We start from the raw sequence: 13,308 nt of genomic DNA, 5'->3' as shown, positions 1-13,308 counted from the left end.
AGGTGGGCATAAGTTGGGGATGCCAATGCTAGTGGCCTCTCCCTCAGAGGAGGCCGGACCTTCTCCTTGGATGTTTCTCCCATTCGTCAAATACTGATGGGTGTCTCACCTCCCAAGCAGATTTGGGGTTTCGAATGTGTTGAAATGAGGAATGCGCCTTGCACGTAACGTTAGTTTAGTACCATGATCAACAAGAGATGTTTGCTTTGTTTTCTACGTCTTGAGCATGTTCTCACATGGATTTTGGACTGTCATTGCGATGCATTGTACACCCTTTTTTTTAATCTATATATATATATATATATATATATATATATATATATATCTCAATGCATCATAACTTGCCGTAGATTCATGCCAAAAAAACAGGGAAAGCAGAAAAGCTTGGAGAGAAATGGGGGATGAACCAAGGCAGAAAAATGGATTTTTCTTGTTAGTCCTTTTGAATTGGATGTGGGAAATGTTGGTATCTTCACTGCAGTTAAAGCAAATTGCTGAACGAAGCTGCATTCAGAAACGAGGAGCCCTTCTTATCATCTTTCTAGGTGGATTCTTTATTGAGGATTTCCCATTTTTCAATGAACACCTTTTTAAGTAAATATAAACTTCATCACTGCGGTAAACATACCACATTCTTTAAAAATTAGACTTTCCATATCAAGAGATTTTCTTTTACACTTTAAACTTACAGCTTTCCATATTAAGAAGCTTACAAAAGCTAGTACAAAGTAAGTTTGACTTACATACAAGTACTCAAAAGTAATGCCCAACCCATATACTGTGTAATAAATTTATTAGTGCTATGGGTAAGGGTTAAGGATCAAAAGGTTTCATTTTGCCTTAGAAATCTAAAATGCCAGCATAGATCAGAAGTCCTTGATGTTGATGTTGGAAACACCAGTTGAGCCAAGATTTGCTCCGAAATTTTCAGTGTCTTTGACGACCTTAATAGACTAAGCATTCTCATGTGTTAAACACCAAGTCCTGCAAAGCAGCCCTTACAATATGTTTGGAGGATTTTTCCAATATTTTCCTTCAAAATTGAGACATAATCTAGTCAATCAGATAAAAGTCAAGTATGTTGGGTCCTAGATTGACCAACAAAACACTCCCAACTATGCCTGCGCTCTGCACAATTTGATTCTACCGAAGAGCTTCGGAAAGGTCAAGGTCAAAATCAAGCATCACATTCCTTGTACCAATTTATACAATTAATTGGTAGATAAAAAAATTATATAATCAAACGTGCAAGTTATTAGGTGAGATAAAAGTGACGAGAGGAGCATTATTTTCCTTGTATAAAATGGCTTGAAGAGAGAAAACAATCTAGTTCTGTAACTTAAGACAGGTCAAATTTCTAACCCTCAATTCATAAAGTGGCAAAAGACAGGTCAGATTCCACTTTAAAACTTTCTTTCGAAAACGAGGCAATCCCACCTTCATCTTGCCCGAATTGGCCTTTCCTTTCAGATTTTTGAGGCTTGCATTGAAACTCTCTTTTTCCTCTTTGCATATTTTCTCTCTTCTTTCACATTTGTTACACACAAGTAAAGGACAATACAAAATAATGCTTTTATTGATATTTAATTATCAATCAAGCTGGAACTTGTTCTTGAATGGTTCAACTCTGATATTAAAAGGTCAAAGTGTTTATGAACTGGATGGCAAAGATGGCGCAAGGGGCGCTAGGTGAGCTATGCCCCCCCTTGCTTTGTCAGACAGAGTAAGAAGCTTGGTGCGACAGAGGTGTGCGCTAGGTGATTTGTTTAAAAAAAAAAACAATTTTCTTGCTTCATGGAGAAAACAAAGTAGAGATAAACTTATTTAACAATTGAGTTTTTTTGGGACTAGATTTGGTGGCCCATAAAGAGATAATTTCATTGTATTGTTCTAATTGTTACTAATCTTAAATTTAGGACAAAAAGTTTAAAATATTGAGTTTTGTATATTTGATTTTTTCTGATATAGTAGATTTTATCGGATTTTACCTTGTGATTTTCCATTTTACATTGGAAGGTTTTTCGCTTATATTTAATTTTTTTTAAAAATTTCTTATTGATTTTTGTGATATTTGTCGATTTATTTTTTCGTTTGGTTGATTAATTTAGATTTATTATCTAATGATTATCGTTGGCTTGAGTTCTGTTGTCTATTCACTATGGTTATTATAGTATTATGTTATTTGTTGCTTAAGGCTCAACAACTGGTGTTAAAACAGGTTACTATTTTGGATCATGGAAGTTCATACATGTTCCATGATGAGATTAATAGTTACAAATTATTCAATTTGAAAGTTAAGCATGGAAGATAATTTAGATTGAAAGAATTTATCTGTTCCGTTATTAGGAGATATTGCAAGCCAAAAACCATTTTAGGTGATGATTGGGAAAAATTAAGTAGAAAAGGCATTGGGCATTATTAGAAAATGGATTGATATTAATATTTTTCATCGTGTAATGAAGGAGATAAATGCTCATAATTCAAGTAAGGTTAGCTGCATTATATGAAAAGAGGACTGCACTTGACAAAGCTTTTGTGATTAAAAAACTTGTTAACTCGAAACATAATGAGAGATGATTTGTTGCTAAGCACTTGAGTGACTTTCAAGATTTGTTGAATTACTTGACTATCATAAAAGTTAACTAAATGAGCAAATTGTAGGTGTTTTTTCTTCTAAATTCTTTGTCAGATGATTGCATTGAGATTGAGTCTTTTGGTGGTAATAGATACATCTTAACTTTCTTTGATGATCTTTCACTAATGACCTAGGTTTTTGTGTTAAAAAACAAACATCAAGTGTAGTAGCATTTCCAAAAATTTCATGCCATGGTGGAAATACTAACAAGATTATCCTTGAAATATCTTTGTACTAATAATGGTGGTGAGTACACTTCTAATGACTTTGAAGATTACTATATAAAGAATGGGATAATGCACTTAGAACTTGGAATATCACAAAACAATGGTGTAGTTAAAAGGATGAATCACACAATTATGGAGAGAGTTAGATGCATGTTGAGGATGGCTGAACTGCTAAAGTCATTTTGGGATGAAGCAGGTTAAAACAACATGCTACCTAATTAATAGATCATCATTGATCCTTTGGGCTTTGACATTTCAGAAAAAGTGTGGATAGGAAAAGATACTTCATGTTCAAACTAGAAAGTCTTTAAGTGTAAAGCATTTATACTTGTACCTAAGGAGTAGAAGTTAAAGCTTGATAGTAAAACCAATCTATGTGTGTTTATCTGTTATGGTAATGAAGAAATTTACTCACAAGTTATGGGATCTAGAGATGAACAATGTGGTTATGAGTAAAAATGTGATTTTTTCATGAATTAGAGACCATATTAGACTTTGATAAGAATGTGAAAACTACAAGGGGTTTGTTGAACTTGATAACTTGACATCGATAATGATTTCACTTGGGAGAGACATAGATGGTAGAAATGCATAGTAAACAAAAATTGAGAATAAAGATTAGCCAATCAAAATTAATAATGAGTCGGATGCTAGTAATGACATTGCACAATCAGATGAAGTGGATCTTGAATAGGGTGAGCAACATTTTCTGCAAGAAAACACAAAGTCTTAAGCTAAGAGATCTATTAAATAACATCACCATCCACTAGGTATCCTAGTTTTGACTACATTTTACTTATTGATAAAAGGAAGTCATAGAATTTTGAGGATGTGAAGTTTTCGTATTGGTTAAAAGTAATAGGTGACGAAATGGAATTGTTGTGGACAAATGGCACATATGAACTTGATAAACTTCCAAAAGGTAAGAGATCATTAAAGAACAAATGGATGTTCAAGTTGAAAAATGATGGCAGCTACTAAGGTACAAGGCTCGTTTGGTGGTGAAAGACTTCAATAAGAAAAAAAGCACTGATTCTGATGAAATCCTCTTTAGTTGTGATGATGCATTTCATTTGAGTTGTATTAAAATTAGAAACTAGTTTAAACATTGAACTTGAGCAACTTGATATAAAGACTGCATTCTTGCATAGTGATTTACAAAATGAGATTTATATGGATCAAACAGAGGGTTTTGAAGTGTAAAGGAAACAACACATGATTTTCAAATTGAAAAAAAGTTTATATGGCTTGAAACAAGCTCCAAGGTACTATTACAGGAAGTTTGATTCTTTTATGACACATAAAAAAATAACAGTTGATCCTTGTGTGTATGTTAAAAGATTTCTTGATGCTAACTTTATTATTTTTTTACTATATGTTGATAATATGTTGATTGTGGTGCAAGATAATGATATGATTTATAGGTTAAAAGATTACAAGTCTAAAGGCCTTTTGACATGAAAGATTTGGATTGAGGAAAGCAATTTTGAGTATGGATTTTATCAGTGATAAGAAAATTGAAAAGTTATGGCTATCACAAAAAAAAAATGGTACGTTGGATGGTTGTTTAAGATATTCATTATGCAACATGCTAAGTCAATTAGAACACCTTTTGTCAATCAATTTAAGCTCATAAGAAATCTCGTTCAATGATTGAGCAAGACAAGCTTGATATGTCAATTATTTCTTATATTTTTATGGTCAATTCACTGATGTATCTTATCATTTGCACACAACACGATATTGCTCATGCAATTGGTGCAATGAGTGGACTACTTTCTTCTCTAGAAAGATTTAGGAGAATCATGTTAAGTCAATCATCAAATACCTAAGAGGTACTTCAAAAATGTGATAGATTTTTAAGACTTTAAAGTCAATTTTTTAAAAATGATGCAGACATAACAAGTGCGCTTGATGGTGGAAAATTTAGTTTGAGGTATTTGTTCACTTTTATAGAGGGAGTTGTATCTTGGTAGTCTAAACTACAGAGGTGTGTAACCTTGTCGACCATAAAGGCTAAATATATTATAGTAAAGTAAGTAAGAAATGCTTTAGATGAAACAATTCCTTCTTGAAATGGGGTTGAGTCAAAAAGAGTATATAGTCTTTTGCTACAATCAAAGTGCTTTAAATTTAAGTAAGAACACCATGTGCCATGCTAGAATGAACCACATTGATGTGAAGTATGATTGGCTATGATCGATGATTTGAGGATAGACATTTGAAAAAGATTCACATAGATAAGAAACTATTAATATGTTGAAAAAAGTGGATCTCAAGGAGAACCTTGAGTTATGCAACAACTTGATCAAGATGGATTTTGTTAGAAATGTTAGCTCAATAATAATGCAAAAATATCCAAGAAGTAGGTGGATTGGATTTCAAAAATTCTTTTGAACAAATCAAACTTTTAATGAAGGCAAGTTAAGAACAATTTTCACTAACTTCTCAGGAGTTTTCATACATGTATAAGCTGACCTAATTGATGCACAACACATTGTCATTCACAATATGAATGGGATTTGGCTTTGAACTAATTGCAAATAAAGGCATCATATTATTAACGAATCATGCTTACCTTGTTCCCTAGCATTATTCACTAAGTTATACTCATGTTTTCTAACCTTATGTTTTTGGTTGTCAAATATCTGACTTAGCTCAAATCACCATTGGATGAAGGATCCTTGAGTCTCATTTGATAAGTATGCCCAGTGATTGACTACAAATCCCACTTGTGCCATGTTGCATTTCGTTAACGAGTTTATTTTGGTCATGTAATTATGGTTATTAGTTTACACTCCTATTTTGTAGTTGGGCATGGAAACATACTTCGATGCACATGTGTATAGACATGTATATGTATATGTATGGCATGTGACTTAGTGTAATGGCTAAATGCCCATGTAAGCACAAGAGTGTGCAAAATGGATGATGTTATGACCTAATATATGTGAGAGCCAACTCGAGTTTAGTGTTTATTGATAAATAGAAGTACATCTATGAATCTAGTAGTTAAAATATGCAGACTTTCGAGTATACTTTTTTAAGAGGTCTTGTCTTTTTGGCCTTCGTATGGGTCATGGCTTGGGATGGGGTCGTCATGATTTATTAATTAAAAATTAAAAATATTTAACATGCTGAAGTCAAAAAAGGAATTCAATTTTTTTATGATCTTTTTGTCTAATTTCTAAATCTAAAGGATTAAAATGATTAAAAATAGTTATCATGTTTTAACCAAATAAATTAATGAGTTTTTAGTAATTGGATAATATAAAGCTTAAAAATGGTAACTCGTATTTTAGTTCTCTTTCGTAGAGGTGTGCAAATGCAAACCGAACTAAATCAATTCAAATGAATTTGGGTTTTTCAATTCAATTAGTTCAGGTGTTCAATTAGTTCAGAAATTAAGGTTCAACTATTACGATTAAATCGATTCAATTTCGATTAAGAATTTTTCTAATTGAACTTAAATATAGGGGTAAATTAGGGTTTTTCTAGGAGAAATAAATCCCAAAACCTAATCCTCTATTCCTCTTTTTGTCGAGTGTCGACAATTTTTACTCTCCCTTCTACTCCTCTTCTCTCCTCTTTATTTTCTTCCCTGCATCAATTCATCACTATACCTTCGCCCTTCCCGCATTAGATAATCAATGTGCTAGTGTGCCTTCGCCCTTCCTGCATCACAGTCCTCTTACTCTTAATGCATAGTTCATCAGTTCATTAGTTCATTAATTCATCACTATTTTCACCCTTCTAACTAAATTTTATATTAATTCAATCAATTTTACAATTTTTCCCTAAAAGAGTATGCTGACAACCATGAAATTCTATATTAAATTTTAAAGTAGTTTAAGCAATTAATTTTTTTAATATTTTGAAACTTTACAAACCTTCTTTACAAGGATTATTAGATTGACCAAAATTCACTTTGACCACCTTATCTTTGATTGGAATTGTAAGGTTTTTATTATTTGTTGGTTCAAGTTTTGGTTTTCATTTTTTGGGTTGATTCTATTTTTGCTCAAATTTTTGTTTTTCTTTTAAGGAGTTGGAAATTTTTTGTGTTTCTATTTGGACATTGAGCATGAACATTTGGCATGAATATATATTAATTGTGATATTGGATGTATTGATTCCACTAAGACTTTAAAGCTTCTAAGAAAATTTTTTGCTAATTTGGGTTTATTTTGATGCAATACATAACAATGCTTAGGAAGATTCATAATAATAGTGTTCGATAACTATTGTTATCAGACTAAACAAAATAAAATGCTATTGCAACAGTACTTTTGGTTCCACTTCATTGCATACTCGGCATTCCCTTCTTAAATTAGCCTTCTCAGAATTTCACATTTACCCATTGTTTGCTAAAAATTTTAACTTGAAGGATGTATTGAAACCTAGCTGATAATTGAGCTTAAGGCATAGAATTTGAAATTGTTGGCTAAAAGTTCAATTTGCAAATATTCTCAACTACTATTGTAATTGTTATTTTATTATTTTGAGAATCACATTACTTAAGACAATAATTAAACTTCAAGAAAAAAAGGAATTAATTGTGGATGCTTTACTTTGGTGAACCAAAGTTTTGAGTTTTGTGACATTTTTTGATATTGTTGGGATTTTCTATTTTAATTTTTGGCCTTCTTTTTGAGTTTTTGCAGTCTTATAAAAAATGCAGGTGCTATTTGTTGTAGTGAACAAATGCTGATTCTTACATAGTTTTATAATTTGTTTATTTGATAAAATGAAAGAATGTTGATTAAAGCTGACTTCAATGGTATTATTAGATTTGTTTTTCAAAGATAAACATTTTACTTTTGTTGGGATCTTTTAAGTTTGTAAGTTGTAATAATAGTTAATTTCAGTGCATTTGTACCTATTATGTTTTTAACGCTTGAAATATTGAAAATTTGTAAGTTGTTACAATAGCTTATTGTAGGAGCTTATTTCAATTTATTTATTAGTAGTATTATTGATTAATCTTTCTTAGGTTATTATCTAGCATGTTTGAATTAATATATATACCATATTCAATTTTGATTAAAGTATTAGGTTTTTGAATTACATATTCGTTAATCAATTGATTCTTTTTGAATGACAAATTGAATATTTCAATGGTAAATCAAAGCCATTATCTAGCTCTTACTCTTAGTCATGTTGTTACATATATTGCCATGTCGTTGTCATCATCGTTACCAACTATGGAACTAACTGCAATTTGCACCAATGAAAGTGAAGCTATCAATTCTTAAAAAAAGAAAAGCATTTCCATCGAGGTCTGAAGTTTCGAAGCACTTCACTAGATTCGTCAATGATCAAGGTAAAAATAAAGCTAGATGTAATTATTGTGGTAGGGAACTTTTTACTAGTACTAAATATAATGGCACAAGTGCATTAAAGAATCACATGAATTCTTGGAAAAAGTTTTTTGATGCTAATGATTATACTTAAACTAAATTAGCTTTTTAATCGTGCAATGGGTTAGTAAGAACATGGAAATTTATTCAATAAGTCATTAGAAAAGCTCTAGCGAAGATGATCATTAGAGATAAGTTGCCTTTTATATTTTTAGAAATGGGAAGATTTAGGGAATTCATGTCAATTTCATGTCTTAGACTTATTGTGCCATCACAATGGATTGTTACTAGAGATTGCTATAACTTTTTTTGTTGATGGAAAGAACCATTTCAAGTAGATATTAAGAACATCTTCTTTTAAAGTTTCTCTAACCAAAGACACATGGACATCAATTCAAAGAGTGAATTATGTGTCTTATGGCTTACTTTATAGACAATAATTGAAAATTACACAAAAGAATTTTAAACTTTTGTTTCGTTTATAGTCAAAGTTAAGGCTATAGGAAAAACGATTGATAAGTATTTGCATGATTGGGGGATTAGTAAGGTTTTCACTATTACTATTGATAATGCTAGTTTCAATGATCTTGCAATAACACATATGAAGAAAAATTGAACTTATTAGAAAATAGTTTTTAGAAAGCAAATTTCTACATACGAGATACATTGCACATATATTTAATCTCTTTGCCATTTATAGATTGAAGGAAATGAATGATTCAATTGCTCATGTTAAAGGGGTAATTAGATACATTAGATAGTCACTTGCTAGCTTAGCAAAGTTCAAAGAATGTGTTAAGTCTACAAATATTCAATCAAAGAATTTGTTGTATTTAGATGTTAGTACTGGATGGAATTCCACTTGATGTTGGAAACAGCTTCAAAGTTTGAAACAACCTTTAATTCATTTGAGGAAACCGATCCTTGTTACAAAATTGATTCATTGATGGGATATGGGATACCTAAACATGAGGATTGGAAAAATTTTAAGAGGTTGAATATTTTCTTGAAACATTTTATTCACTTACAGTAAAAGTTTCAAGTACTTCTTATGCCACAATTAATACTTTTCTTGATAATATTTATGGTGTTTATTTCATTTTGAAAGAAAGGCAAAGACATCTTGATTTTGAGTTACAAATAATGACAAAGAGAATGAAGAGAAATTTGATAAGTATTGGAGAAATATAGAAACAATGAATAAACTGCTTCATGTTGCCTTTATTCTCTATCCAAGAAAGAAACTTGTATTTGTGGAGCTTTGTTTAAGGAAAATGAATTCAAATGAGTGGGCATCATACATTTTTATGAGTTTGAAAAACAATGGAAGAGCTGTTGAATACCAAAAAAGTGTACAATCACCTTTTTCTAAGAATGTTGGTGATAGTAGTCAATCTCAAGTGAGTCAAATTTCAAAAGTTACTGATCATATGACTCTAGTACTAGTATTGCTCTTCTGAATAAATTTAAGAGATATAAGATTGCAATTGGTAAAAAAAAGGATAAATCAGAATTAAAGAGGCATTTGAGTTTAAATGAGCTTAATGCAATCGATAGCGATAACTTTGATGTTCTCATTTGGAGGAAACTCGATAATCATAGGTATTTACTCTTGCCCTACTAACTTGTGATGTATTGGCAATTCCTCCATCCATAGTTGCTTCAAAATTAGCTTTTAGCACCGTGGTTGTGTGCTTGATGCATATAGAAGTTCTTTAACTCTTAAGATGACGCAAGCCTTTATTTGTGCTCAAGATTGGCTACGTGGATTTTCCTACTATTTTAGTGACATTAAGAATGATTTGGTAGAGCTTGAGAAAATTGATGAAGGTAAGTATTTTATTTATATTATAATTTTATTTTTGTTGTTCAATTGTTAATGTGTTATTGCTTTATTTCTTTCTTTCTTTTTAAAACTTTTTTTTTATTTTTATGTATTTTAAAGTTGTCAAAGATTGCAGTGGATCATATATTTGATAATCTTTGAGGTAATGTACTAATATTATCTAATGTCTATTTGAATTCATCAAATATTTAACATGATTTAACTTTTTTTTTAATTTATGGAAAAATTTAAACATCAGGTTTATAAATTCTTAATTTACTTTTTTACCAGATGAATTAATAATCATTTGCCATTGTTATTTGAAACAAATAATATTTTTTTTTAAATTTTTTGTAACTTTTTAAAGTACAACCTGTGTTTAGGCTAAGTTGCTAATGGCATCAAGACCCAAATAGCTTTAAAAAGTACATTGTGCAGTATCAAAAGGATATGATATTCAGATTTTTGAATGGTTTGATTGACTCATTTTCAAGAATCAAGTTTGAAATCATCTTAATGGATCCAATACCTCCTTTAAACAAAATTTATAGTTTAGTTCAAAGGAAGGACACTCAAAAGAGTTTGCTGATTTAGACTCAATAAGTGTTAAAACCTTTAGCAGCTATGATTACTACATTAGAAGGGAAAAAGAAGTTTAAGAAAGATGTTACTTGTTCTCACTGCAATAGAAAAGGACATGTCAAGGAGAGGTGTTATAGACTAATTAGATTTCCTGAAAATTTCAAGTTCACCAAAGGAAAATAAGGTGGCTTCAAAAAAGGAAGCCTTGTTGTGAATCACATTTCTACTGGTAATGGAATTGATGCAAAAGATTTACAATATAGTAGAGAAAATGAAGGTGAAGCTTTTGGTTCTGTGACCCAAATGTCTATGATAAGGCATCAAACTCGTAAACTGATGAGAGTGGCATGAACATCAATAATGATAAAAGTCCTTCAACAAGCAACCAACATACCAAACACTCTTTGATCAATTCATCATTTGTAGGTATTATTTCTAGAATTTCTTGCTTTAATATTGTTAATAATCTCTCTTCTAAGTATAAGGATGTGAATATTTTCATGCTTAAACAAAGTTCCTGGATTGTGGACACAAGGGCAACAGATCACGTGTCTTGCACTTTAGAGAAATTTACTTATGCTAAACCTATTGTTAACTGCTATGTCCAACTTCCAAATAACACCAAAGCTCTTGTTTCACATATTGGCATAGTCAAAATAACTTCCTTCCTTACCTTGAGAAATGTATTATATGCACCTAGCTTCAATTCAATTTAATATTAGTTTCTCAACTCACTGATTCAAAATCAAACTCTGTGTTTTTCTCTGAAAAAATTTGTATCATTCAGGACCTTGCCTCATGGACAGTGACTGAGGTAGCTAAAGTATATTTAGGCCTATATCTCATGCAAGATGACAAGGGTGAAAAGGACTTGTCAAAGTTTAGCTTAGAAAAATTAATTGATTTTTCAGTTGTATTTTAATTACTACTTATAATTCTTTCCCAAATAATCCTTGTATTTCAACTTCAAATTCCTTTGACCTATGGCACTTTAGATTATGCCGTGCTCTTATTGAGAGAATAAATGTGTTACACAAACAATTTTTTGATATTCATTGCTCAAACAATCTGCTTTGTGAAATCTATCCTCTAGCTAAGCAGAGAAAGCTTCCATTTTCCATACATGCTCAAACCTCAGAGAATCCTTTTGACATTGTTCATGTAGATATCTAGAGGCCTTATGAGGTACCCACATTGATTAGTCAACAGTGCTTTCTCACTGTAGCTGATGACTTTAGTCGTTTTACATGGATATTTTTTATGAGATATAAATAAGAAGTGTCAAGTATCATTCCTCCTTTTCATAGCTTAGTTCAAAATCAACTTCAGTCATCAATTAAGATCCTAAGCTCAGATAATGGCTCAAAGTTCAATTTTATGCTAAAACAGGAGTCACTTACCAATCGTCCTGAGACACTTGAACAAAATGGGTTGGTTGAAAGGAAACTCCAACACATTTTAACAGTAGCTAAGTCTTTATTACATCAATCATAGATACCTGTATCATTCTGGGGAGATTCTGTCTTGACTGCAGCATTTAGAGTTTTAAAATACTAGGAGGGGGTATTAGCACTAGGTATTTTAATGCATTCACAATCCAATCTACAGACTCATGCTTATTCTAATAGTGATTAAGCAGGCTGTCCCAACACTCGAAAGTCTGTTACTAGATATACTTTGTTTCTTGGTGATTCTATGGTTAGTTGGAGATCTAAAATACTATCTGTTGTTGCTCGTAGTTCAGCTAAAGCTGAATATCACTCCATGACAACAACATCTTGTGAAATCATATGGCTGAAATCCTTGTCAACAAACTTTGGTATTTGTCATAATGATGTAATGAAATTGTATTATGATAATTATTCTACCATTCACATTAGTAAAAATCCTATGTTTCATGAGCGTTTGAAACACACCGACTTGGAATGTCACTTCGTTAGAAAGAAAATACTTACAGGATTAATTGAACTAATATATGTATCAATTAAAACTCGACTTGCAGATTTTTTTACTAAAGCTCTGCAACCAAAAGTCTTTCATAGACTCCTTCGCAAGATGAATGTGCATAACAAACACAGTTCATCTTAAGGGGTATTAGAATTGAAGATTAAACTGACGAAACAACAGCAGAAGCTTAAAGATTAAATTAAAGAAACAGCAGCTAAAGCCTTCATGAAGATTAACTGATAAAAGTCATGTGCATGCCACGTAGTTGTTTATGATAAACTGTAAATAACTATTTTATGTTTACTTCATTTCTTTATTTTTATCATTGTGGTAATAGGTTAGTTACCTTAGTTCTTTCAACCAATTAGCTAGCTGTTTTACTTTACTCTTACAGCCTTCAATAAATAGCTACCTTGTAATTAGTTTCGAGGTTAATGGAATAATAACAAATTCCTCTCCACACTTCATGTTTTCTCCATTATTTCTTCGTCAAACTTCTTGATTAACAAAATTTCAACAAAATGAATGGATTTTGTAATAAAATTATAGAATTCATTTGACTTTATTGATCAAGTTCCAATAGAGCCACTTCGCCATCTTCACTAAGTTGAAAAATCTACTTCTTTTGATCTTCTTAAGATATTTTGATCAATTTCTTGAGATGTTTAACAGGTTGAAGTCAAAAGGAGAATTTTTTTTTTTACTATCTTTTTGTTTAAAATTTAAATATGA

This window comes from Theobroma umbraticum, unplaced genomic scaffold (genome assembly GCF_002168275.2).
Source record: "Theobroma umbraticum cultivar Fairchild unplaced genomic scaffold, ASM216827v3 scaffold_50.0, whole genome shotgun sequence".
Classification (NCBI taxonomy): domain Eukaryota; kingdom Viridiplantae; phylum Streptophyta; class Magnoliopsida; order Malvales; family Malvaceae; genus Theobroma; species Theobroma umbraticum.
The sequence above is the reverse complement of the archived record's forward strand: the minus strand, read 5'-3'. Positions refer to the sequence as shown.